Source organism: Lepus europaeus, chromosome 10 (assembly GCF_033115175.1).
Source record: "Lepus europaeus isolate LE1 chromosome 10, mLepTim1.pri, whole genome shotgun sequence".
NCBI classification, from domain to species: domain Eukaryota; kingdom Metazoa; phylum Chordata; class Mammalia; order Lagomorpha; family Leporidae; genus Lepus; species Lepus europaeus.
Window position 1 is genome coordinate 60,797,235 of NC_084836.1, and position 27,755 is coordinate 60,824,989.

The following is a 27,755-nucleotide window of genomic DNA, read 5'->3' on the forward strand; positions in this document are numbered from 1 at the left end:
CGACTGAAACAGCCAGAGCTGTGCCGATCCAAAGCCAGGAGCTAGATGCTTCTTCCAGGTCTTCCATGCGAGTGCAGGGGCTTAAGCACTTGGGCCATCTTCTACTGCTTTCCCAGGCCATGGCAGAGAGCTGGATCTGAAGAGGAGCAGCCAGGACTAGAACCAGCACCTATATGGGATGCTGGCACTGCAAGCAGAGGATTAACCTACTGTGCCACAGTGCGGGCCCCTATTCTATCTTGACATATGTAAATTTTATGAGTTTGTTATTATTGTAACTTTACTTCAAAATCACAAATGAAGAAAATAAAATTGCAAGAGATTGTATGTTATAGAATTAACATTAGGCTAAATAAGAGCATGCATTTAGAAAATCTAGCTCAGATTCAATTCTACCTATATGTCCTTAGGATAGAAAATTTAGAGGAGGAAGTTGATCCGCTCTGGATGATGTAACTGAGTGAGAGTCTACTTGAGATACAGTCACATCAATAAAGAAAACCATGTACTTTATGGCCTCTCGTAAGTTATGAAAAGGATGGAAGGTGAGGTGCCGATGTGAAGATAGACAGTGGCCTTTGGATTTATTTGGCCTGTCTCTGAATTGCCCCTCTGTGACTTACAAGATCCCCTGTTGTGACCTTAGAAAATCACTAAAGCTGTCTGTGCATCAATTTCCTCATCTTTAAGATAGCAACAATAATGTAACCACTTCATATTATTTTATATAGTAAATGAGTTAATACAAGGGTACTTCAAAAGGATTGTGTGAAATGATACTAAAAGATGAGTTTATTTTGGCGTGAAAAATTTTGAAATCTGAGCATGGCTTTTACACAGCGTTATTTTTCATGAAATGTTTAAATTCCTTTTTTAAAAAATATTTTATTTATTTATGTTAGAGTTAGAGCTACAAACAGAGAGGCAGAGAGAGAGAGAGAGAGAGAGGTATTTCATCTTCTGGTTCACTCCCTAGATGGCCACAATGGTCAGACCTGGGCCAATCCAAAGCAAAGAACCAGGAGTTTCTTCCAGGTTTCCTATGTGGGTGCAGGGGTCCAAGTGCTTGGGCCATCTTCCACTGCTTTCCCAGACCATAGCAGAGAGCTGGATTGGAAGAGGAGCAGCCAGGACATGAACCAGCGCCCAAGTGGGAAGCCAGTGCGGTACGGCCAGCCACATCCATGAAATTTTTGAATATTCCTCATACATGTAAATATATAACAGTGGCTTACGTAGTGCTAACTGACTTAGAATTATTGCTATTATTACTACCAATATTGTCATTGCACATTATTAAATGCAAAATACATTATACAGATCACCTTTGTGAAATGGGAAAACGATCAGCCTCATATAATGTTCATGACAACTCACCATTTCACTGACCTAAAATATTGTTCAGTTTTGATTACTGTTGCGTTGTATTCTTAATATGAGAGCTCAGGCATGTGTTTGGTTAAAGTAATAAAAAATTATGGTGCTTCTTATTTGCACTTTAACTTTCAAAAGCGTAAGAAATGACTAAGCCAATTAACATATCCATCACTTTGGTTTAACTATCATGTTTTTGATGAGACATTTGAAGTTTATTTTCTTGGCACTTTTGAAATAACAACACATTATTATTAACTATACTCACTCTTCAGTGCAACAGATCCAAACTCTCTTGCTCCTATCTAACACTGCACGATTTGACAAACCATTTTTGTCCTTCTCCTTCCCCCACCTCTAGCGAGGCTCTGGTAGCCATCATTCTACTCTAAATTTATGTGAGAATAAATGTTTTAAAATGATACGGCCACTAATAAGCATGCAATGGCCGAATGTGTTTCCAGTTTAGTACCATTGCCAGGAAACTCAGAGCAAAAGTTCTCACTCATCTCTCAGATTATTTTTTAAAGCTAACATTGAATCTGCCACAACATTACATATATTACATTTATCTGACTCCAGGTTAATTGTATTACTTTTTGCATTATGTTGTTGTTTTCACATTTTTCTTACCAAACATTGTTGTGGCACAGTGGGGCGATCAGCCACTTGTGACATCAACATTCCAAATCCAAGTGTGTGTTTGAGTCCAGCCTAGCCTGTTTTTGATTCAGGACTCAGAAATAGGCATGAGAAACTCAGACACTCCAAAAAGGAATATGAGCTTTTTAACTGTGCTTGACACCAGTCACTCCCATCTTTTTATCAATTGGTACTATTTTAGCAACAATATTATTTTCACTATTCCAAATGATTTATGACTACCATAGTTACATACATGATTGAGTTTTCATGTAGTGCATAGAAAATGACTTACACTAAATAGATACAAAAAATGTTGGGTGATAAAGCTAGGATTTTTATTATTTCAGAAGCCATGTTTAATTTGAATCTCTGTGGTCTAGATAGCTCAAGGTCTCCCATTATTCCATGGTCACTATTTCAGTTAGTAGAAAAATGAAATGACTTAAGACTCATTCCACATAAATGCTATTTGCTGTTACTTTCGATATGTGCTCCTTTTCCTTGACTTTCACAGTAAGTCTCCTTGGTTAACTTTGTGGACATGGTTTTTGCCTCAGGTGTGTCTCTGAGTCATTTTGTCACAAGCAATCCTTTGTGGAGGAGGTGGATATTGGTCCTCCATTTTTATTCTTGCTTCCTGGGATATCTAGCACATGATATCTATAAAAATCTAAAATAGCAAAATTGTTCTTAAAAGTTTTAAAGGAGGTCTCTGGGACTCAAGAAGTCAATGAAATTGCAATACTTTTAAATTGGTAGATTTATTTGAAAAGTAGTCATGGCTAGATAATCAAACTATTTGTTTTCCACAATACAGCTCTGACTTCATGGAGGAAGTTCAGTAATTTTCCTCCCTACTTCATATAATTTCCAAACAATTGCTGGGTCTAGATCACAGGTTATAGAACAGATGAGTCAAAGTAGAAATCCAGCCTTTGACACTGCCATTCATTTTCTTCCCCTCTGTACTGACATTCCTGTTTTCTTTCTTTAAACACCCATATACTTTTTAAGAAAGTGTCAAAAATAAATATTTTATTTATGAAAATGTAATAACTTACTAATTTTAAACTGGAGGATTTTTTAATGTAATGGATGCCATTTCCTTTTGAGTGGATTAATCCACACCGCCAAAAACAAAGTTCAATGAAAGTAGTAAATAGTTACGAATTTTTAACTCACTTTTACCATCTTCTATCTCAAGTCTCTTGGTTAAAGACACAGAGCAATGTTCACTAGGTAGGCATATTTACACAGCACACTTATCTTTACCAATCTAGAATCTTTTACTACTATAAATATTTTTCAGATTTCCTCATTTTCCTAACTATGCATCAGTTGCACTCAACCAGCAGTATTAACTATTTTAATTTAATGTTTTTTTTCGGATATCCTAGGAAATACAGTCTACTATATTGTACTATATTGCCAGAAACAAAATAAGTTAAAATATTATTAACCTTATAACTACTGTTTCCTTAAAGCCTAACAAAGAAACCATCTTCAATATTTATTAATATTTTATTTGGACTTTCAAAACTATAGAGCATATTTGGGAAGACCATAAAGAAGACATTTTGTGTGCCTGCTGCAACTAAATATATTATCCAAAAACTGATAATTATGCCAATCATAACCCCAGCCAATGAACCAGATTGAATATACAGATAGGGAATTCATGACCTAGAAGCATGTCCAGAAACAGAAAGGATATGTGTCAAGTAGGTCATGCAGATATGGCAAGCACAGGTTAGGGTCATCAACCTGGAACAGGTTAGCAAATATGAGTCAATACAGAAAGGATAAATAAACACATGGAATTGAATTTGAATGTTAGTGGCTAACTAAAATGCATATATTGAAGAATAAATTGCAGAGATTTTAAGAGTAAGAGATTAGGCATTGAGAATGGATTTTTAAAAAGCAACATAGTCAAAAAGAGAGCAGCATGAGTATATACATGCAATATCCAGTACAAAATGTGCTTTAATTCTAGGTTACAGTGGTTGTATTCTATCCCCAGGTACCTCATCTGGGAACCTTGAAAGATTATCATGATATCTCTAATATTTATTTCCATGCCTTATTCCCTGGAATGTACCTGGTGGTACTCAGTAACCAGTATTTTTCAACAGAATTACTCAGAATCCTCTCCATACACTGCAAAGAATAGAATTTCGAAGCTTATGATCTTGTATTTCTCTTTGTAAGGAAGACAGTGCCTGTGACTTTGTACTTTGTTTCTGTTCACATAATTTGGGATTCAGTGGGAAAATGGTTACAGAAGAATAACATGATTAGGTATTTATTATAGGATAAACAATTTAAATAAATTAGCAACTTGAATGTTCCTATTTACATATTATTCACTTTCTGCAACATTAAACAGTTATATAATGACTTTTCTTAAATATAGTTAAAATAGAACCAAATTACAGAAGTCTGTATATATTCAGTGAAAAATTTAATAAATGACAGCATAACAAACTATACTGAGAGTTTAAGAAAGCATTATTGCGCTGTGGCTCAATAGGCTAATCCTCCACCTGCGGCACCAGCACACCGGGTTTTAGTCCTGGTCAGGGCGCCGGATTCTGTCCCGGTTGCCCCTCTTCCAGTCCAGCTCTCTGCTGTGGCCCGGGAGTGCAGTGGAGGATGGCTCAAGTCCTTGGGCCCTGCACCCGCATGGGAGACCAGGAGAAGCACCTGGCTCCTGGCTTCAGATCAGCGCGGTGCGCCGCCCACAGCAGCCATTGGAGGGTGAAACAGAAGGAAGACCTTTCTCTCTGTCTCTCACTGTCCACTCTGCCTGTCAAAAAAAAAAAAAATCATTAATTAAAAAGATGTAAGTACTCAGATTCTTTGTTTATTTGATATCAATTAAAGTTAACATATTTCTAAAGCCAATCTTTTTCAATCACATTTGCAGTTATTACAAAATATGTGAATATTCTGCAGTTGATCAAGTACAATTAGTAATATATTTACATATATATTTTTAAGTATTCAAATAAGAAATATAAGATTTCATTAGGTCACAAACCACAAAAGCTTAATTTGTATCTGCTTTTATTATTTACTAAAACTTGTGCTAGAATTTACTTCAAATTAAGCAATGTATTTTAAAATTATATATGTACAGTTACAACTCCTGTATTAAGTCATAAACATGTGCTTAAATAGTTCATTTTCTGAAAAGATTTTTGAGCACTGTAATACTTTTAAACCCCATGAAATCCACTCCTGTCAAGAGTACAAAGCTGATCTTTCAATAATTTGAACAAAACTGGAATGAAAACACATTTATTTAAATCAGAATAAACAAAAGACTTTCCAAGTAATTATTTTAGGATACAGAATAGCTAAGTAATAGCTTCACATTAGAGATAGAATGTTTATGAAGATGTTGAATCTTTATTCTGTCAGGAATGAAAAGATAATGGTTGCTGAAATTTTCTTCTACATTTAATTACGTTCTAGCTACAAATATTTCAAACTTCTTGCAGACTATTAAATTCATTGATTCGTTCACTAAATTCCTTAACATTTAAGCACATGGAAGCAATTCTTTTGTATATACTCATGTAAAAGTTTTAAGTCCCTTTAGTTGTAGCCCACTTATGGAACTTATTGCCATTGACCCTGCACCCTACTAACTGAAAATGCATTGTTACAGTAGATCAATAAGTACTAAATAGTGTGCATGAAAATGATCTCTTTATGGACCATCAAGGTTGTAAAGTGAATGTTTAAAAGAAAAGTAAGTACCAGTGTGATCAGAAATCTGAAATTTCCATTGATCTGATTGTTATTTTAAAGCAATATATTTATTGAATAAGCGCACTTTGGTGGGTAATTCTATAACCCATAATTCTCAAACTAATGATCTTTTATTTTTATTTTTTTTTATTTTTTGACAGGCAGAGTGGACAGTGAGAGAGAGACAGAGAGAAAGGTCTTCCTTTTGCCGTTGGTTCACCCTCCAATGGCTGCTGCGGCCAGCGCATCTCGCTGAGCCGAAGGCAGGAGCCAGGTACTTCTCCTGGTCTCCCATGGGGTGCAGGGCCCAAGGACTTAGGCCATCCTCCACTGCACTCCCTGGCCACAGCAGAGAGCTGGCCTGGAAGAGGGGCAACCGGGACAGGATCGGTGCCCTGACCGGGACTAGAACCCGGTGTGCCGGCGCCGCAAGGCAGAGGATTAGCCTAGTGAGTCGCGGCGCCGGCTCTCAAACTAATGATCTTTTAACCAGAATTTCCTGTAGCCATATTCCAATAGAAGTGAAACAAAATGAAAGAGAAGCAAATGCCTTTCTGAGCCTTGCATGCATCATTTGCAGAGCCAACAGCTCTGAATAATCACACATCCTTCCACTTTACATGTTTATGTTGCCATCTACTCTGTGAGATAATGGGACAGAAACCCCCGCACACTATACCAATTACATGCTGCGTCTTTTTCTTCCCTTATAATCTTCAAGCTTGCTGGTATTTACAATGGCAAAATTTTAGTTACCTTGTGTTGAATGTTTTAGTTACCTTGTGTTGAATGTTTTGGTTTTCTTAATTCTTCCTTTTTTTAAATAAAAGCAGTGTGTATAAGGCAATTATACATGTTATTTTTCCAGGTTAGGTTGCAAGCTATCAGAGAGACTATGTGGCATTTCCATGATCCCTCAGATATTTTGGCTTTCTTAGACTTAATAGCAAAGAAGCAACACTCAAAATGATAAACATGAGAAAACATAATTTCTGTACATCAGTGTTAAAAATTATCCTTGTATAATTAACCCTTTATAGGACAGTGTTAGTCATTGCCAAGGTAAGAGTTTACAATACAGATCAGTCACAACTGTAATCAAATAAGATCATTCAGATTTCTGAACGAGATAGCAATTTCAATTTATTCTCTAGACATATTACAAGGAAATGTATAATTTGAAAATAGAAAAAATAGAATTCAAAGATTATTTGCATAAGATAAAAAAAATCTGTTGACACATTTCTCCAGGGACCAGAGACAGACTAGCAAAGCACACTCCTCATCCAGGATGTGTCAACATGGACCAGGCATTCGTTTTGGGCATGAACATACGTACAACATTCTGCCTGTACAACAATGGCCTTAGGGCAGATATCCGAATAACTCAATATAGATCTATCTTTGGATTGGGGGTTGAGTGTCTGGATAGAAGAACTTACAAATTCAGAATAAAGTAGAGGTCGGTGGAGGGCGAGAGGAAAAGGTAAAGGAATTCATAATCAAATTAAACCACCCAATAAAATAAGGCAATGGTAGAAAAAAAAAGTGTGGCATACTTATTTTATTGCTGCAGTAGCCAAAACACAATTGGAGAAAGATGAATTTGTTCTACACAAACTTAGCTTTAAAGTGATTTAAAAAGTAGAGATTGTGGTCCACAGCAGGTTAAGACACAACTTGAAACAATAGAATCAGATATTGAAGTGACAGTTTGAATCCCAACTGCTTCTCTCTCTCTCTCTCTCTCTCTCACACACACACACACACACACACACACATACACACATTGCCATTTAGTTACTATCTGATTAGAGACAACTAAGAATCCAAACCACAGATATGGAAATAAGTATGCCACACAAATATTGGGAAAAAGAAAGGCAGTAAAACAATATTGACATTAACAACATAGAACTTTAGATTATAAGTATTAAAATGTAGAAATAGGAAACCTAACTAAAAAAACATAATAAGAAGACAAAATAGTCATAAAGTTTTACTCAAGTAAGCACATTGTATCCTCAGTGATCACATATCTTCCTTGTTGTTGTTTTTCTTTAGAAAAAACAATTCTGTGTCCTAAATCTATGACCACTGAAATTATGCACCACTGTCATTTACAGATAAAAATGCAAGACTACTAAATGAAACAATGGCGAATCCAAACTATATACTGATATACCATGATTAAATGAAGCATGAATTATTAAATATCAAAAAGTAGTAATTTTAGAGCCACTTCTGCTTATTAATCCTAAAATCTCCACAATATAGGATACAGGTATTGCAATGTTTCCAATACATTTTCAATGCATTCTTTGCAAGTCTTGATATAGTCAACATCTTCCACTTAAATTTAAAGTAAAACATGAATATAGGATGAGGTTTAGACAGAGAATATGTGTCAACCAACTATTTTATTGTCTTTCACTGATCTAAAACGTCAAACATAAACACTATAATGAAAAACTCTGCCAGGAGATGGCCCAGTTTGCCCCTGACTTCCGTATCCTCCTGCTGCCTGGCCTTTCCAGTGGCTTTGGTGGAGTGGGGGAGATGCAGATTCAGGAGTATTAGCTCTGCAGATGACTTGCTGTAGGAGCGCTTGAGGAGACGATTTTAGGTAGCCCAAATGAGGAATGGAGAGGTCTGAATGTGATTGCATCTGTGGGGGTATAGACTAAATATTTTCAAAATATGTTGAAAGAAATAATAAACTTTTGTGTCAGGTTCTTTGGTGTGAGAAAGAGGCAGGAGTATGAACTGCTTTAAAGGGCTGGCTAGATCAGCAGTGGTATTCCTCCATGAATTCTCCCCTCTGCATTACCCAGACCAAACACCATGGAGTCATGACAGAATTCTCTTTTTCATTTCATAGCCTACAGATTCATTTGCTCTATTTTCAAAATATATCTCAGTTTGACCAATTTCCCCAATTTCACATCTGTAATCCTTGCTCAAATTGCCCTCAAGTGCCACCTGGACCACTGTAATAGTCTTCCAGTAGATCTTTTTTTATACCCTGTGTCTCTATAGATCTTTCTACTTAGAGTGGCAGATGGCATCTTTTTAGCAAATATCTTGCTTCTGCTGTATCCAAATCCTTCCAATGATTTCACTTATACTGCGAAAGACTGCATATATGAGCAATACTACTATACTACTATGAGAAATTAGAATAAAATGATTCACTATAAAAACATAAATAGTATATTTTAGAAGTGTTAATGAGATTGGAAATGGGAGATTTTGGACATGGTAGCACTTCTGAAATCACACACACACATGTGTGAGTGTGTGTGTGTGTGTGTATGTGTGTGTGTTTCTGTGTGTGTGAGAGAGAGAGAAAGAGAAAAGAGAGACATTGAGAAGGTTAGTACTGTTGTATTAATCAATTTATTATTTTGCACTTACTTCATTTAGAATATAGCAGTGAGCTTAAAAAATAATGCAGTTTATTGCTCCTCATCTTCCATTCAGTCCTCCAGCTCAGAATAATGGAGATTGGGAATTTATACAAACATATCCTCTCTTTCTTATACATACATATTACTTAAATTTGTTATATAAATTATGTATATTTCTCATGTGCATTATTTATACTAATATTATATATTTCCTGTGAATTATTTAAGCTTCTTTTAAAAATTTAATCATTTCCATTTTATATGAAAAGCAGAGATAGAAACAGAGACAGATGGAGAAAAATTTTCCATCTACCAGTTCACTCCTCAAATACCTACAACAGACAGGGCTGAGCAGTCAAAATGAGTAGCCCAGAATTCCATCCAGGTGTCCCACATGGGTGGCAGAAACCCAAGTACTTGAGCCATTCCCTGTTGCCAAACTAAGCATGCATTAGCTGATAGCTGCATCATTAGCAGAGTAGCCAGAACTTGAAGCAGGGATTCTGATATGGGATGCAGGAGTGCCAAGAGGCAACAACCACTGCTCCCATCACGTATGCCTTTTCTTCTTTGTTACATAAGGAAAATAATTGAGCACTTTTATTTGTTCTATTATGAAATACAAAATAATTACAAAATGCAAAAAAATCATAACAAATAACACTTGTCAATTTGACACAGAATACTTCATGTGAAGTTCTATTTAAAAAATCAAGCTTTGGGGTCAGTACTACAACAGGTTAAGTCTCTGCCTGCAATACTAGAACCCCTTATGAGGGCTGGTTTGCATCCCAGCTGCTCCACTTCTGATCCAGTTCCCTGCTAATGTATCTGGGAAAGAATTGGAAAATAGCCCAAGTGCTTGGGCCTGCTTCCCACATGGGAGACATGGATGGAGTTCCAGGCTCATGGTTTTGGCCTGCTCCATCCCTGGCTGTTGCATACATTTGAGTGTTAATCAATGAATGGAAGATGCCTTTCCATGTCTATCTCTTTCTGTCTGTTTGTCTGTTTTTATAAAATAAATAAATCTTTAAAAAGCATCAAGCCCCTTTCTCTGTTAAACCATTTTTCTCTGGTCTAGCATATCTTTCCTTTTGATCTATTATCCTTTTAGAGAAAACTTCATGAATGACTCCAGATATATTCCTAGATATTAAATTCACTTTTATCAGGTCAATAGATTTAAGGAGATAAAAGAAATAGAATTTAAAGATAGTCATCATACTCTGTAGTTAGTGTGTGGCTGAAATCTGCTTCTTGCATTAAAGTTATTTCTTGAAATAGGCATTGCAGAGGATGAGGTTTAGTTTAAATTCATCAATAACACTCATTTATCAAAGATCTAGTAATTATAAATATCACTGCTGGTTCTTTGAGAATGATCCCTTCTAGATGTGCCCAAGCAACATAATGGTTCTCTCTCTCTCTCTCTCTTTCTCTCTCTCTCTCTTTCTCTCTTTCTCTCTTTCTGTTTCTCTTTTTGGAACAATTAGTTTTAAAAGTTAAACACTGATCAAACAAGTCAAATAGATTAATGCTACATAAGCATCATATTCATAGGTCTCAATTGTCATCCTTTGGGAGAATAAAATAGTAAGCACATTTTTTTCCTTTCTAAATGCCTAAGTCAAGTACACATGTACACTAAATTATACAGGTAACCCCCAAGTTAAGAAAATTTGCTAAAACCAACTGAAATTCACAAAAATGTACTTATGCTTTAGTTGATTAGAACTTAGGCAATTAGCATCGCTTGGGAACTACCTTACTTCATCAGGAAAATGTTCATATTGTATTTTCATAATTTTAACAATGCTCATTGAGTAATAGAGAAGTTTCAGTCATGGTTGGATAAATCATAAAAATATCTAGAATCTCCACACTGTGTGCTGAGCTCTAAGGGAATGTGGAAAGCAGCTTCACACAGAAGTCTAAGACGAGTTTAGTGGAAGTCTAAAAAAGAACTGATTTCTATAGAAATCAAGTGGAAGAGAATTGTGCAGGAAAGTCATCCTAAAATTAGCTGGATTGCTAAGAGGAGAAGTCTACTTAAAGCTCATTTGCATAAGCTAAATTTGTGCAGCAGGAAATGGATTGGTCCTGGATACGTTGGTGCCTATGAACATTAATAAAAATTCTCATCATTTAAGACAAATCTAGGACCTACCAATTTTGAGGGCACTGCAGGCTAAACTAAGCAGTTATCAAAGTTTATAGGGGGGAAATGTTAAAAAGAGTACATTGAAGTAATATATTATACTTTCCTAATAACATTCACAAATTTTAGTTTCTTCCATCATTCATTTGGTCACATTCTCATGCTGTAACCAATAAAAAAATTTGTATGATAGATCTTCCCATTAAATTATAAATTATTAATTATAAACAGATGTAAAATATATTGCTTCATTTCTATGTAATTCTCTGATTCTTACTTAAAATGACTTAAGAACTGATTACTAAATGCTGGGCAATGATAATTATAATGCTAATAAAGATGATAATGATGGCTATGATCATTCAAGGGAAGCAATGTTATATATAATGCTTCTAGATGTACCCAAGCAACACAACAACTTTCTCTTTTTTAAGAACAGTTAGTAGTGTGGATCAAGCACTGGTCAAACAAGCCAAAAGTGTTAACTTTAATGCTAAATATTTTTCTCTATTTTATTTTATGATTTATTTACTTATTTAATTGGACAGCAGAGTTATATAGAGAGAAAAAAGACCAAGAGAGGGAGTTACATCCATTTGGCTCACTACCTAGATGACTGCAATGGCCAAGATGGTACCAGGCTGAAGCCAGGAGGCAAGAGCTTCTTCCAGATCTCCCACATGGATAACAGGGGTCCAAAAACTTGAACCATTTTCTGCTGCTTTTCCCGGGCCATTAGCAGGGAGCTGGATCAGAAATGGAACAGCTGGGACACAAGCCAGTATACACATGGGATGCTGGCGTCACAGACAGCAAGTTTACCTGCCAAGCCACAGTATCAACACTTGAGAGCAGATTTAAAATCAGATGTAAACATTACTAGATTTAATACTTACAATTTCTGAAAAGTTTCAATTCATTATATGTAAATATTATAAAATATTTGGGGATGTTTACAGTGTATAGAATAGTTTAGAATTTTTTACCTAAATGTACATACATAAAGATATAGTCATAGCTTCTTCCTTATTTTCCTTCATAGGTGAGTGAAAGTTATTATTTTCTGGTAGGTATTTTGTCAAATACCAATTATCTGCCTGAATGGAAGACAGAGTAGCACAGATAGCCTTAGACCAAAGAAATATAGAAAGCAAATATGTTGTCTTTTGAATGTGTGGTGTGCTGGTTTATAATATTTATTGTTTGCTATTAATGCTACATTTAAGTTGGCATTAAAATCAGTTTATATTCCTGAAGCACACACTAAAAGATAATATGAACAAACATAGTTTGTGGTGACAGAAGTCTTCCTGACATTAAAAGTATAACATAAATCATGTCCTTACTAGAAAATCAATGAAAACAATAGAATGATTATTTAATGCAGTTCCATAACTAACATAGGCAACCGGAGTCAATTATTTATCTATCATTTGGCTATAATATGATTTATTTCTTAGAATATTTTATAATAAACACTACAACATTGTAGTACATTGTAGTACATTTGTCACCTATCACAAAGGAGTGATGAGCATGGTCAGAAAGTGCTAATTGTTTCAATGCCATGTCGACAGCCATTCTTTACTCATTCCTATGAAAATTACCATTCTTTTTATGACAACTGATCTCTCCTAGGCATGAGAATTAACACAATCTTTTTCAACAGGTTCATTTTAAGGCCTATATGCTAAATCTTAGCATGTTTCAAATAACTTTGTCCATTTGCATTGACAGGAAGAAACAGGGTAACATGAATATTCTCTGATTTTTAATCTTAGACAAAAACAAAATGTAGAAATTTACCCTGTAGGTAAGGTGCAGAGTGTGAAGTAAATAGAACATATTTACATTGTCTCTTTTATTTAAAAAAAAAAATGTTTGTTTGTTTGGTGCACCAAAGTAGAGGGAGAAACAGAGAGTCAGAGAGAGATTATCCATCTACTTGTTCCAGTAGCCTGGAACTTAATCCAGGTCTCTCACATAGGTGGCAGGAGTTCAATTACTTTGAGTCATCAATCTTCTACACCACAGGGTGTGCATTAGCAAGAAATGAATAGGAAGAGGGACATGAACCCCAACCCAGTGACTCCTACATTTTATTCAGATATTCCTGGTAGCAGCTTATCCATTGTGCCAAAAACTTGCCCTAGTTGCAACTTAAATCTGTTATTGTGGTATAGTGGGTTGGTCCACCACCTGCAGTGCCTGCATCCCATTTTGGCACCAGTTCAAGTCACAGCTGCCCCACTTCTGATCCAGCTTCCTGCTAACATGCCTGGGAAAGCAGTGGAAAACTGTTCAAGTGCTTGGGTCCCAGCACCAAATGTGGGAATCCCAGAAGAGACTCTTGGTTCCTGGCTTCAGTCTGCCCCAGCTCTGGCTGTTGCAGCCATTTGGAGTATGAACCAGCAGATTGAAGTTCTTTCTCTCTCTCTCTGCTTTTCAAATAAATAAAATAAATCTTTGAAAAAAAGAGTACAGTGCTCGCTTCGGCAACACATATACTAAAATTGAAAAAAAGAGTACAAGTATTTCATCTATACACATGGAATTGAAATCAACATTTCTCATTTCCCTGTTTTGCCAACCCAAATGAGTAGATTTTTTTCTTTCTTTGTTTCCTCTTTGTGTGTGTGTGTGCCCCACACTGCAAATGCTATTCATGGGATCAACACTATTACATTATATAACTTTAATACTTAGGTGCTAGTATGAATTCTACTCACTGCACAATTTCAGGTGTCTGAAACAATGCCAAGTTGTAGGTACTTAATGATAAAGCAGAATCATTATAACAAAAGCAAACCTAGAGTTTTCCTTCATCCAGAGGATTTTTGAAATTTGTATTGATCTATTTCTGAATAAGGATAAGTTTTAAGATTGCATTATTTATCTTGCTGTACTGTTAGCATCTCAGATAATCAAGAAACCTGTCCGTTTTTAACTTTTATGATTAATTTACCTTGAACTCAAATACTATTACAGAATATTGAAAGTGGAAGAATATGTACAGTTAGTGTGTGAAGAATTATGGAACAGAACTAAAAATAACTCTACAATCTGCCAATTTTCATTTAAATGCCAAGAAAGAAAACATGTGTGCATATGCACATGTGCACACACAAACAAGTAAGTATTTTTGTAAAGGTATCTTTTATGTATTTAGATTGTACCCTCGGATTAAAGTCTAGAAAATGGCATTACTCCTTAGACAGTGTTAAATAAATGATATTGCTAGTAAAGGTGAATGATTTCTTGAGATCAAATTCAAGTATGAATAGGAGCATCAGATGGATATCCAGTGCTATCTCAGTGAACCATGCCTATACTGGGTGGCCTCTTACTTGAAGAAGACAAAGTACCTTTTGAAAAAACAGAGAACAAGGCCTGCGGCACGCATTTGGCATAGCAGTTACGGCACGTGGTATTGGAATGCCCACATCCCATATCAGAGGGCCTGTGTCTGGGCTTTATTTCCAGCTCCAGCTTCCTTTTAATGTACGGGTTAGGAGGCAGCAGATGGCGGCTCAAGTTCTTGCATCCCTGACACTAAATGGGGGACCTGGATTCAGTTCCTGGGCTTTGGCCTGGCCCATCCCTACTTTTTGAGTCCACATGGGTGAGAGAACCAGCAGAAGGAATATCTGTCTGTCTGTATTTCTGTCACTCTGCCCTTCAAATAAAAGTAAATAAATAAAAATGTTAAAAAAAAGCAAGACCTCAGCTTTAAATAGTAAGTGCTGGTGGTAACAAGGAACACTTACACTAAACCTTTCATTTTACACAGTAGGAAATTAAAACAGAGAAGTGATTTTTTTCCCAATTTTGCGTGCAGATGTTTCCAATCATATCTTGGATAAGAACAAGTTCTCCTTTCCACTGAGAGACTGCTTCTACACAGTGATTAGAAGTACAAGATGAAAAAGGTGTTTAGAATTAGTGATTAAGGTGTTAATTCCCGACAGCAAACAGCCTTCCAAACACTGTGGTGAAAAAGGTTATTCGAACTCCCTTTAAGTGATAGCACTAAGGATCACAGAGAATTGACTAGATCCAACACTTCAATGTTGATAATGTAAAGCAAAACTATCCCTGGGGTTTTTCTTTCAAAATCATTGTATTTCGTAGTCCCATTTTGCCATTTTTTCTCTTTATGGTTTCTATTTTTAATAGCTACTAGAAAACAAGAAATTCAACTTTCCTCAAAGAAATCCCAGCTAACTTAGAACAAAACACTGAAGAGATTTAAGGACAATTCAAAACAATGAGGCGCTCTCGTAGAGTAAGAAACATTGTCCTAGGCTGTGTAGAAGATCATAACTCAGTTCTTAACAGAATTGATAAGGATTCACGAAAGAAGTGACATTCCAGTTAGGAGTTGATGGTGGAATAGGATTTTGCCAGAAACGGAAAGCAAAGTAAATGTTGTAGGTAGAACTCAATTCCAGAATCTAGGAAGTAAAAACGGTGCTATGTGGCTGAGCTTTGCTTATGTGTCTTCGGCTATCATGACACATGAAGCACTCATAGCTGAACTGTGACTTCCCACCATGCCAATGCATTTCCCCTGCCCTTCAAGAAAAGGTAGGTAGCAAGAAAAGGTCCAGGAAGCGAATAGAGGAAAATATACCCCTTTTTATGCATGATGAGGCACATTTCTATCTTTGGTAGAACTTACCTCAGCAAAAGAAGTCCCAAGAGGAAATGACTTCCATTCTCCGGCCTGACAAGGAACCTGTCTTTATTGTCCTCCACAGCACTTAGCACATGGTGGATGTTTAATTAATGAAGGCCCTCTCACTACAGTGATTAATGTTGAATTCTAACATCCAGGCTTACATTTCAATGACAATTTAGAGCCTCTCCTCAACTGCAGATTCAAGGGACAAGTTGGTAATTCTCTTCCTTAAAATGCAGGGTTGATGACACTTAACAGAAGTTCTTATTTTAAATCATCTTGTTCAGTGGTTCCTAACTGGTGTTTCTCGTAGGTGTAAATGATAATGTGATTCATTCAACCCTGGCCAACCACAGTCTATGGATAAATGTGGATTTCAATAAAGTGAAAAACAGGACCCTCCAATGCATTTATCACTAGAACGTCTCTTATTTGGCATTTAGTCTTAATTAACAGTGGAACACTTGCTACATTCAACTGAACCCCAAAGTACTTTTCTCTTAAAAGAAAATAAAATGTGATCAGCATCTTTGCAAGTTTGTACCTTGTAATATTAGAAGTGGTTGATTTTACCCAAAAATCAAGCTAGTGTTCAGAATTCTATGTAAGAATCACTGAAAAATTAATGTTATGCTAGAATATTTTGTTTACCTCATTACTGATAAAAGTTTGTGAGAGCTGAATCCTAAGTAGCAAGAAATGGTAATCCCGGAAAGTAAAGAGTCTTATTAGATCCCATTGATTTTGAGGATGCACATAACTGGTATAGAACTAGTGATGTTAGTATTTTGATAATTGAGGATTTATTATGAAATAGTTATCAGTAGAACCAGGACATACATAGCAAAATATCAATAAACACACACATGCATATATCAATGAAACATATGAAATACTTTTCTTAGAAATCTCACATTACTAACTGATGATATTTTAAGCATAAGCATGTTCATTTTTGAGTGGCAATCATGAAATATTTCAGAAAGAAACAAAAGGAAGTAAATAATATTACCACTAGCAAAATAAGATAAAAAACAGAAATTTTCAAATCTGACCAATATTGAACAAACATATCTTAATATTTTCTTAGCAATATGCATGCTAGTTATAATAGTTGAACAAAATGATGTCCCAAGATTCAATTTCATTAGAATATTTTCAGAAATTGTTATTGCTTGTAAGTTGCAATCCCTAGGAGTAGTACTAAATTTCTTCAAAAATGTTTGTGGAAAATTGAATAAAAAGATATTCATTGCAAAGAAATTGAAAGTCCACATATATAAATAAGGAAGTCTTTAAACAGTTTGTGAAAAGACATACTATGATAAAAGCATACATCAATTTCAAAGTTTTCTGTATCAAAATAAACTGATATATTTATTCCATTTTCCATGACATTTTTGAAGTACATTTATATGAGTTTCACTGTTTGCTGTCATCTGAATGTGTTCCCAAAATTCATATGTTAAACCTTAATTGCCAGCGTGTTAGTTTTAGAGATGGGGTGTTTAGCAAGGGCTAAGTCATGAGGCCAGAGCCTCACCAGACACCAAGGCTGCTGGTGCCCTGATCTTGGATGACCCTGTCTGCAGAACTGGGAGAGATAAACTTCCCGTGTTTACAAATTACCCAGTCTGTGAAACAAACCAGCTAAGATACCTCTTTGTCCTTGATCTGATCAAGTCATTTAGAATGTCATGCTCTTCAGCTATTTTCTGGTACACTGTCAATACTTTCTTTTTATTGAGATTTTTTACCTCAAAGAGTATGGCAATGGTATGTTTTCTAAAATTGTTATTTTTTTAAATTTAAAATAATTGTTTTAAGATGCAATTCTCTGATTATATGAGGTGTGGAACATCTTTGCATATGCTTATCTGCCATCTGTTCATCTTCTTTAGTATTTGTTGAGAAGCATGTTAAGTAAGGCCTACGTCTACCTGTACATGAGTTTATTTTTGTATTTTGTATGTTTCAGGTGTAAGCCATGGTTATTTGAAGTACATATTCACCCTACATAAACGCAGTTTTGTACTTTTTGGCCTACATATCTCCGTCTCTTCTGCTGTCCTTCTCTGGACATTACTGTTCTACTCTCCATTTTTATATATTCAACTAAAAAAAAGATTCTACATATAAGAGAGATTATGCCATAGATTCAAGTTGCATCAGGTTTATCTCAATTAACATTATGTTCTCTAGGGACATCCATGCTGTGACAAATGACAAGATCTTCTTTTTAAAATTGAATTAGATTCCACAGTAATCATGCATTGGAAAGAAATTTATTTATTTATTTTTGACAGGCAGAGTGGACAATGAGAGAGAGAGAGAAAGGTCTTCCTTTACCTTTGGTTCACCCTCCAATGGCCACTGTGGCCGGCGCACCGCGCTGATCTGAAGCCAGGAGCCAGGTGCTTCCTCCTGGTCTCCCATGGGGTGCAGGGCCCAAGGACTTGGGCCATCCTCCTCTGCACTCCTGGGCCACAGGAGAGCTGGCCTGGAAGAGGGGCAACTGGGACAGAATCCGGCACCCCAACTGGGACTTGAACCTGGTGTGCCGGCGCTGCAAGCAGAGGATTAGCCTATTGAGCCGCGGTGCCAACCGGAAAGAAATTTAAAATAACTACACACCCATGAGAATGTCCAAATTGTGGAAAACTGACAACACCAAACACAAGCCAGATGTGAAGCACCCGGGACACTCACTCACTTGCTGGTGATGATGATGATTAATGGTGCAGCCACTTTCATAGTCCATTTGATGGCTTCTTACCACACTGAATACACTCTTATCACATCATCCAATGATTGTATTCTTAGGTACTTGCCCAAAGGTGTTGAAAATATACATCTGCACAAAAATTTGTACATGGATGGTTATATCAGCTTTATTCAAAATTGCAAAAGGTTGTAAGCAAACAAGATATCCTTCAGTTGGAGAATGAATAAACTGTGAAGCAGCCAGACAATGTAATATCCATCAGTGCAAAATCAAATGATCTAACAAACCATGAGAAAACATGGAGAAAAACTTAAATGCATACTACTAAGTTTAAAAAATCTGTAAGGTCTGTGTACTGCATGATTCCAGCTATGTAGCACTTTGGGAAAATACAACATTATAGAGACATTAGAAAGATCAGGATTAAATATAGGAAGATGGATGAAGAGGCAAAGAATAGGAGATTGCTAGGGTGGTGGAAATACACCTTATGAAATTGCAGTAATGGATAGTATCTTTATACATTTATCCAAGTCTATAGTATGTACAACACCAAGAAAGAACCATAATATAAACTATGGTGTTTGAGTATGTGTCAGTTTTAAATCCACAAATTGTAACTAATGCTCCACCCTAGTAGGGGTGTTGGTAATAGGACAGGCTATGAGTGTGTAGAAACCATGGTATATGGGAACTCTCTGTACCTTACTCTTTATATGGCTGCAGAATTAAAACTACTCTAAAAAGAAAATGCTGCAAATTTATTAAGAAATTGCCAATATTGTACTGGGAATTCTCATTGATACTTCATACAGCTTCCCTTAATGTTATCATCATACATAAACATGGTATAATAATAATAATAAAGAAATTAACTTTGCAACAATATTATTAACTAAATTATAGTCTTTGTATTCAGATTTCACAGGTTTTCCAACAATGACTTTTTCTATTCTAGGATATAATCCAGTATCTCACATTTCATTTAGATGTCATATTTTATCTCCTTAAATAAGAGTGAAATGGTTGTAATATATAGTAGATTTATGTTTTACTCTTCAAGAAACAGAAAAAAAATTCCCCAAAGTGTCTGTGCAATTTTCCATTGCCAATAACAATATATGAGTATTGTATTACCTCGATATTTTTGCTAAGACTTGTGTGACTAATCTTGTCCATTTTAGTTACTGTAATATGTGTCTGGAGGTATCACATTGTGGCATTAACTTGTATTTCTCTGGTGACAAATGATGTTAGGCTTTTTTTCTTGCATTTATTTACCATACACACTTGTTCTCTAATGAAGTGCATATTCATTCTAAGTTCTGATCATTCATTGATGAAAACCATATTGTTTTTAATCTGTTCTGGTTGTAACTGTCCATTCTTAGAGATTTAATTTTGATTCCTCTGTAATTTACTATTCCCATCTCTTTTTAAATACCATTTTAAATAATTATGTATGTGTTTTTACATGAAAGACAGAGTTCCAGAAACAGAAGGTGAGACAAAGATGTTTCATCTGCTGGTTCACTCCTCAAATGCCAAGGAAAGACCAGAATGAAGCCAGGAGCATGGAACTCCATCAGGTCTCCCAAGTGGGTGGCAGCAACACAAGTGTTTGGTTCATCATCCACTTCTTTCCCAGGCATGTTAGCAGAGAGATGAATTGGAAGTGGAGAAGCTAGCACTAAACCAGCACTCAATATGAGATGCCATCATTACAGCAGCAGCTTAATTCACTGAACCACAATACCAGTATTTAACTATTGTTGATGGGCTGCTCCAAGATTTAAATTACGCATCTTTAATTAGTCAGAGTCTACTTTTGAATAGTTTTGTATTGTATTACATATAGTAAGAGCCCTAATAATGGTACATCTTCAAATTTCTTCATTGTTGTCATAAAGTAATTTTCACATCTGATATAAACACACAATGCATTGCTAATATGAGAATGTCAGCTATCATTTTAAACAATACAAATTTTTAAAAGATAACTATATTTGATTGTTTGTTCCATATTCAGTACTCTTGGTTTCTTGATGTGGATACAAAGTCTGTCTTGTATCATGTTTCTTCCCACAATATTGTCTGGATAATGAAAGTGTATATTTCAGTTTTGTTTTTGATAGATATCATTTTATGGGGCTTATGTTGTAGCCCCTATATGAACACTGATTCGAGTCCCAGTTGCTCTACTTCTAATCCAGCTCCCTCCTAATGCATCTGGGAAAAGCAGCAGAAGATGTGCCAAGTGCTTAGGTCTGTCCCTGCTATCCATGTGGGATTCCCAGGTGGAATTCTGGGCTACTGCCTTCAGTCTGGCACAGCGCTGATCTTTGCAGCCATTTGGGGATTGAACCAGAAAATGGAAGATTCTCTCTCTCTCTCTCTCTCTCTCTCTCCCTCCCTCTCTCTCTATTTCTGTTTTTGTAACTCTGCCTTTCAAATATATACTTTTTTTCCTAAAAATATATCATCTGTTGTTATAGATTGGAGTCTGTTTCTTTTCCTTCAGCACATTAAAGATACATTTCCACTGATATCTAACTTGCATGACCTCTAAACTCAGCATATTCTATGAATTCTCTGCCAGCTTTTGAGGCCTTCTCCCATACCTTCTTGTAACCATAATGCATTGTTAACATTTCTCTCACAAATAAGTTTTTGTTCCATAGAGGATATAAAGGAAAAAGGCATCAGGAATTAAAAAAAAATTGTGAATTACTTTGCAATAGCTTTTACTTGCTTTTCTAAATCTGCACTAAAATGGAGATTTTCTTTGTGCTCTCTCCATATTTTAAGTGGGGATAGTAAAAGGAAAGCCTGTAGGAAGGGGGTCGGCATGTGATGTAGAGGCAAAAGCAAAGCTTGGGATGCTGGCATCCCACATGGATGCCATTTCTAGTCCCAGCTGCTCCAATTATGATCCAGCTCCCTGCTAATGAGTCTGGGAAAGCAGTGGAAGATGGTCCAAGTGCTTGGGCCCCTGTGCCCACATAGGTGATCTGGAGAATCTCCTGGCTCATGGCTTTGGAATGGCCCAGCCCAGAGATGTTGCAGCCATTTAGGGAGTGAACCAGAGGATGGAAGATTGATCTCTCTCTCTCTCTCTCTCTTTCTCTGTAAGTTTGCCTTTCAAATACATAAGTAAATCCTAAAAAAAAAATTAAAAAGAATGATGGGGAGACTCTCTCACTGTATCCAAGATCCAAAGGGGCTTCACCTTCCCATTTGCAGTGTCTTTCCAATCTTGATCAATTAGCTGATAACCGCAGTGAACAGGTTCATCAGTCAGTGCTCTGACAGGTTCAAGAAAACTTATGAAATTTCTAGTTTCTCCAGATTTTTGCTAAGGCCTGATCTTTAGTGAAATCTGGCAAATTTAGTAGATGTGTTCTTATTTTATGAAGACCTCTGTGTTCCATGCATAAGTCATTCTTAATAAATCTTCTTTAAAAATGCATGAAAACTCTAGAAATCTTTACAACTCTCAGTATTGAAAATGATTCAAAAATGAAATTCTTAATGTAGTAAATTATAAAAAGTAATGCTAACAATTTTAAATATCAGAAAAAAATTTTAAAAAGGAAGACAGACAAAAAACTTTAGAACAGTGACCTATGATAAAGTATATGTATGGCTTTCCTTGGTGAACACATTCACATTAATTTTCTACTACATGCTGCAATTCTTTTCAAAATTATGATTTGATACACACAGGTTTGAGGAATCCCTTTTAATTTTCCATCTTCTGTGCCTTGATTCTATGTTCTTTATGCTTTTTTAAAGATTTACATATTTATTTGAAAGCAGAACTACAGAGAGAGAGAAAGACACACACACACACACAGAAGTCTTCCATCCAATGGTTCACTTCCAAATAGTGCAACAGCCAGAGCTGTGCTGATTCAAAGCCAGGAGCCAGAGAGCTTTTTCTGGGTCCCTGACTTTGGCCTGGCCCAACCCCTGCCTCTGTGGCCATTTAGGAAGTGAACCAGCAGATGGGAGATCTCTGTCTCTTTCTGTCTCTCTCCTTCTCTCTGTATCTCTGCCTTTCACTTAAATAAATAGATCTTTTTAAAAAACTGAAAATGCATCTTAAAATATTTGTATTGCTGCTGGTGCATAGCACAGTACACATTCAATAACTGCTGGTATTATTGTTATATTTGCTGTCATTATTTTGCTATACTGCACAAATTTCCTCCAGCCTTTTATTTATTTAAATTTTACATATGACATTCATCACTAAGAGGCTTATGGTTTAAAAACTATAATAATATGCATTCTCTAGTACATAGATTTCTTAGAGGAAAAATTAGTTTGGAGTTTTCTATAGCTACTTGTTAAATTCCCTGTAGCAACCTGCATTAGCTCATAGAATGATTACATGTTGTTGAATAAAGGAAAGAAGACTGGAACGGTCTAAGTGAATAAACAACAACTATTATTGTTGTTTGCTAATTTTTCCACTGCAGCAAACCTTTAGACAAACTATGTTAGCATTCAGTGTAGTAGAAAAATAATTCCAAATTCTCAATATATTTCAACTATAAAATCTTTTTTTTTAGTTAGATTTTCAGGTCACCTGCTGCTATGCTCTCCTTTGGTTCAGCTCTATTTGAGTTAGCCCTGCTCCTCCAATTATCTTATTCCAGAACTCAAGAATGGCTCTGAACCAAAGCCAGCTGTTAGATCAGAACAAGAAGCCTAACTGAACCACATGTATGCTTCTACAACTTCTGGTCATATGTGACCATATATATTTGTGACCATATATATATATGTGACCATATATACATATATATATATATATATATATATATATATATAACCATATATATACTTCTTGGTCAAAGTAAGTTATATGGCTAAGCTAAAATGGGGAGAGATAATATCCTACACATACAGGAAATCTAGAAAAAAATGAGGATGGCTAGTGCTTGTAGATGGGAGAAAAGATTATCCAAAAACTGAAACAAAGACCTCTATACTAACAACTTCTCTAGGGCTCATTTAAATGAATAGAATACCACATTCTTCTTCCATGATTGACATAAACTACAGAATATTATTTTCTAAAAATTTAAAAAATAATCGTAAACACTTTGTGTGAACAAATATTTGCCAGATTTACATATTATTTGAATTCTGAGGATACGTTTTAAAAACATATTTGTTTTCTAAATAAGTACACTCCTTTCAGGTATTTGCAATCTTCCTAGGATATAAATATTTATCATTATTTACCCTGTTGACATATGCAGTTGAAGCTCAAAAGACAAAATTTTAAGAATATAAATATAAATCTGTAAAAACTCCCCTGGAATAAAATAGAGATCATTTACTAAAATATACTAGAATGTTTTAACAAACAAGTTCTGCTGTGAAAATGAATCTGTATATTAGGTATGAAAAATCATTGCAGGAAAGTAGACCTTGGAGACAGAAGTCAAGCAGTTATAAATGTAACTATCCTTCTTTTATTGTCCCTTGGGTACTCAAGTTCCTATTTTTTTCTATTTAACTTGTAAAATTTAAACTATGAAAATAGAATGTATAATTTATGCTCAAGTTGGGTTTGTTTACCTATAGCCTTTGAAGATTAGAGAGATAAAAGAGGTAAACAACTTTACACAAAAAGTATAAAAGTTGTTTAAATTAGTATTTCAATTTATTTAAATTGGTGAGAGATGGGAATAATACTGCCACTACTTCAAAAGGCATAGAAAATTTTAAGCAATTTTTCTAGTTTATAGGAAACAATCTTTTTAAATTGAAGACGACTTAAGGGGTAGGTGCTGTGGTGTAGGGAGTTAAGCTGTCATTTGGAAAACCCCTATCCCATATAAGAATACTTGGTTCCAGTCCCAGCTATTCCGTGCTTCCAACCCAGCTTCCTGCTAATACATGTGGGAGTCAGCAAATGACAGACTCAATACCTGGTTCCTGGTCACCCACATGGGAGACCCAAATGGAATTCCTACCTCTTGCCTTTGATCTGGCCCAGCACCGACTTGTGGGTATTTGGAGATTAGATCAGCAGAAGGAAGATTTATCTCTCTCTCTTTCTCCCTCTCTGTCACTCTACCTTTCAAATAAATAAATTAAACAAACAAACAAAAAAACTGACTACTAAGCAGGGGCCAGCTTTGTGGAATGACAGGTAAAGTTACTGGCTGCGACATCAACATTCCATATAGGTCAATGGTTCCTGACCCAGGTAATCCATTTCCCACCCAACTCCTGGCTAATAGCCTGGAAATAGCAGTGGGATATGGCCCAAGTGCTTTGGCCCTTGCCACCCACATGAGAGCCTCCTGGCTCCCGGCTTCAGCCTGGCTCAGCCCTGGCCAGTGTTGTCATTTGGGTATTGAATCAGTGGATGGAAGATACCTCTCTCTGTCTCTCCCTCTCTCTCTGTAACATTGACTTTGAAATGAATAACTAAATATTAAAAAAATGACTATTTGAACTCTGCATACCAATATTAGAACAAAACCACCCTTAAGATAAAGACGCTTACTATTTTAGTTTTCTGAATATTTATATTTAAACAAGCACTATTCATGCAAAGTTTACCAGACTCTGTATGTAGTTCATGAGAGCAGCAAGCCAGCAGGTTAAGCAATGGCAGCATTTTTCCCATATCACAATGTCTTTATTCAGGCAGCCTATTTAACTGGGAGCACAAGTGTTTTAAGTAATTCATTGCTCTTAGGAAGATCTATGCTAGTGAGTGATTACTAGAAAAGAAACATTATAAATTGTAGTACACATGATTTTGAAGGGAAGAACTAGAGAAGAACTAATATGCTCTATATACAAAAGTATAGGAAAATCAGGCAAAAACAAGAGGGATTTAGTAGCTAGCAGAGAAAACAAAGAGATAAGGAAGCAAAGACTAATCAAAGGTAAGGTTAATGCCCAATCCAAACCTTTATTTCCTCCAGTTAGCAGTTGTGTTTGTGAGTAGAACCATGGTAAATAAGCAGTTAATGAAGTTGTCTGATCTGATACATGTTATATTAAACTCTTTCCTGTAGCAGGGTAAATATATTAGGTATAATGTGCTTAGGATATTAATAATCTCCCACAATGAAAGGAGATACTGACTTCATACCACACAATGGTTAGTTTTAGATGACAGTGGAGCCAGCATATGAGGAAACCAGCTAATTAGGTACATTAGGGGGAAATTGGTGCATGTGTGTTTATACATGTAGTAAATAAGCATAGACCATATCTATAATGAATATAATTATTGGCACTATAAAATTGCAAAATAGTTTCTTGTATTTGGTACTCACAACAGCCCTATGCAGTAGATATTAATATTATTTCATTTCACTACCATGTTATGTGTTATATCCAAGAGTTAGAAAAGTCAAAGCTGGAAACTGGGTTTTAAAACCAAATTCTCACAAATCATTTAAAATAGAGAGAAGTGCTTGAAAAAGTACATCAGCATTGATCACTGAATAAATATTTTCAATGAAGAATTTTACACCCAAATGTCTTCATTCTGACCTTTTAAGAGGTACTGGAAATGTCATGCATAGTCTAAATAGCACACTCAACACATGCTGAAGTGTTCAACAAAATCTAAACAAGGACAATCTGTCAAGCCAGCTGTTCTAAATTTTGATAAAACCCTCCTTTAGAAAAAGGATTGTAGGCGCTGGCACTGAGGTGTAGTAGGCTGAACCTCTGCCTGCAGCACTGGGAACACAAATGGGCGCTGTGTTGTGTCCTTGCTCTTCCTCTTCCTATCCAGCTCTGTTAATGGTCTGGAAAAGCAGTGGAAGATGTTCCAAGTGCTTGGGCCCCTGCACCCACATGGGAGACCTGGAAGAAACTCCTTGCTCCTGGCATCTGATTGGCCCTGCTCTGGCCATTTCAGCCATTTGGGGAGTGAACCAGATGATGAAAGACTTAATACTTCATTTAAGGTGAAGTTCAAGTGATTTCCAAGTGAAAGAAAAAGATCTCTTAATATTTTAATAAATACTATGATTCTTAGTAACTAAACATAGTCTGAATGTTGGTAATTCATTAATATTTGTGTTGTAGCACTCATAAAAATGTAGCAAATAGAGGGAGAATGAATTGAATTCAATTGGTTCAAACTGCTATATTTTATCAGACTATAAGTTGAATTGTATATTTTCTTCCTTATGTTAACCACAGAGAAATGATACTGATAAATAAGTAACATAATAAAAATTATGAAAAGCAAATATGTGTTTAACATGGATAAAACAGAAAATAAGGCACAGAGGAGCAGACACATACAAAAATATATAAAATAAATAGCACGATTTCAGATACAATTTCAACAGTATCACTAATTGCACCATATTATTACCTAAGCATTCCAATTAAAAGGCAGAGATACTAAAATTGGATATGAAGTTGGTTCAACTTTATACTATCTCTGAGAGACACTCATTAGGTTAAAAAATAATAATAGATGGCCGGCGCTGCGGCTCACTAGGCTAATCCTCCGCCTTGCGGCGCTGGCACACCGGGTTCTAGTCCCGGTTGGGGTACCAGATTCTGTCCCGGTTGCCCCTCTTCCAGGCCAGCTCTCTGCTGTGGCCAGGGAGTGCAGTGGAGGATGGCCCAAGTTCTTGGGCCCTGCACCCCATGGGAGACCAGGAGAAGCACCTGGCTCCTGCCTTCGGATCAGCACGGTGTGCCGGCCGCAGCGCGCCTACCGTGGCGGCCATTGGAGGGTGAACCAACGGCAAAAGGAAGACCTTTCTCTCTGTCTCTCTCTCTCACTGTCCACTCTGCCTATCAAAAATAAATAAATAATTAATAATAATAGAATGGTGAAGGGTACTAATATTTACTATAATGGATTTGTATTAATATCAGGCAAAGAAAAATTAGCATTTGACATAGTAACACAGAGAAACGATTTCAATAATGATGAAACAGTCACTAAAGCTCTAACACATCATTGTACGCACATAACAGAGTGCTAGG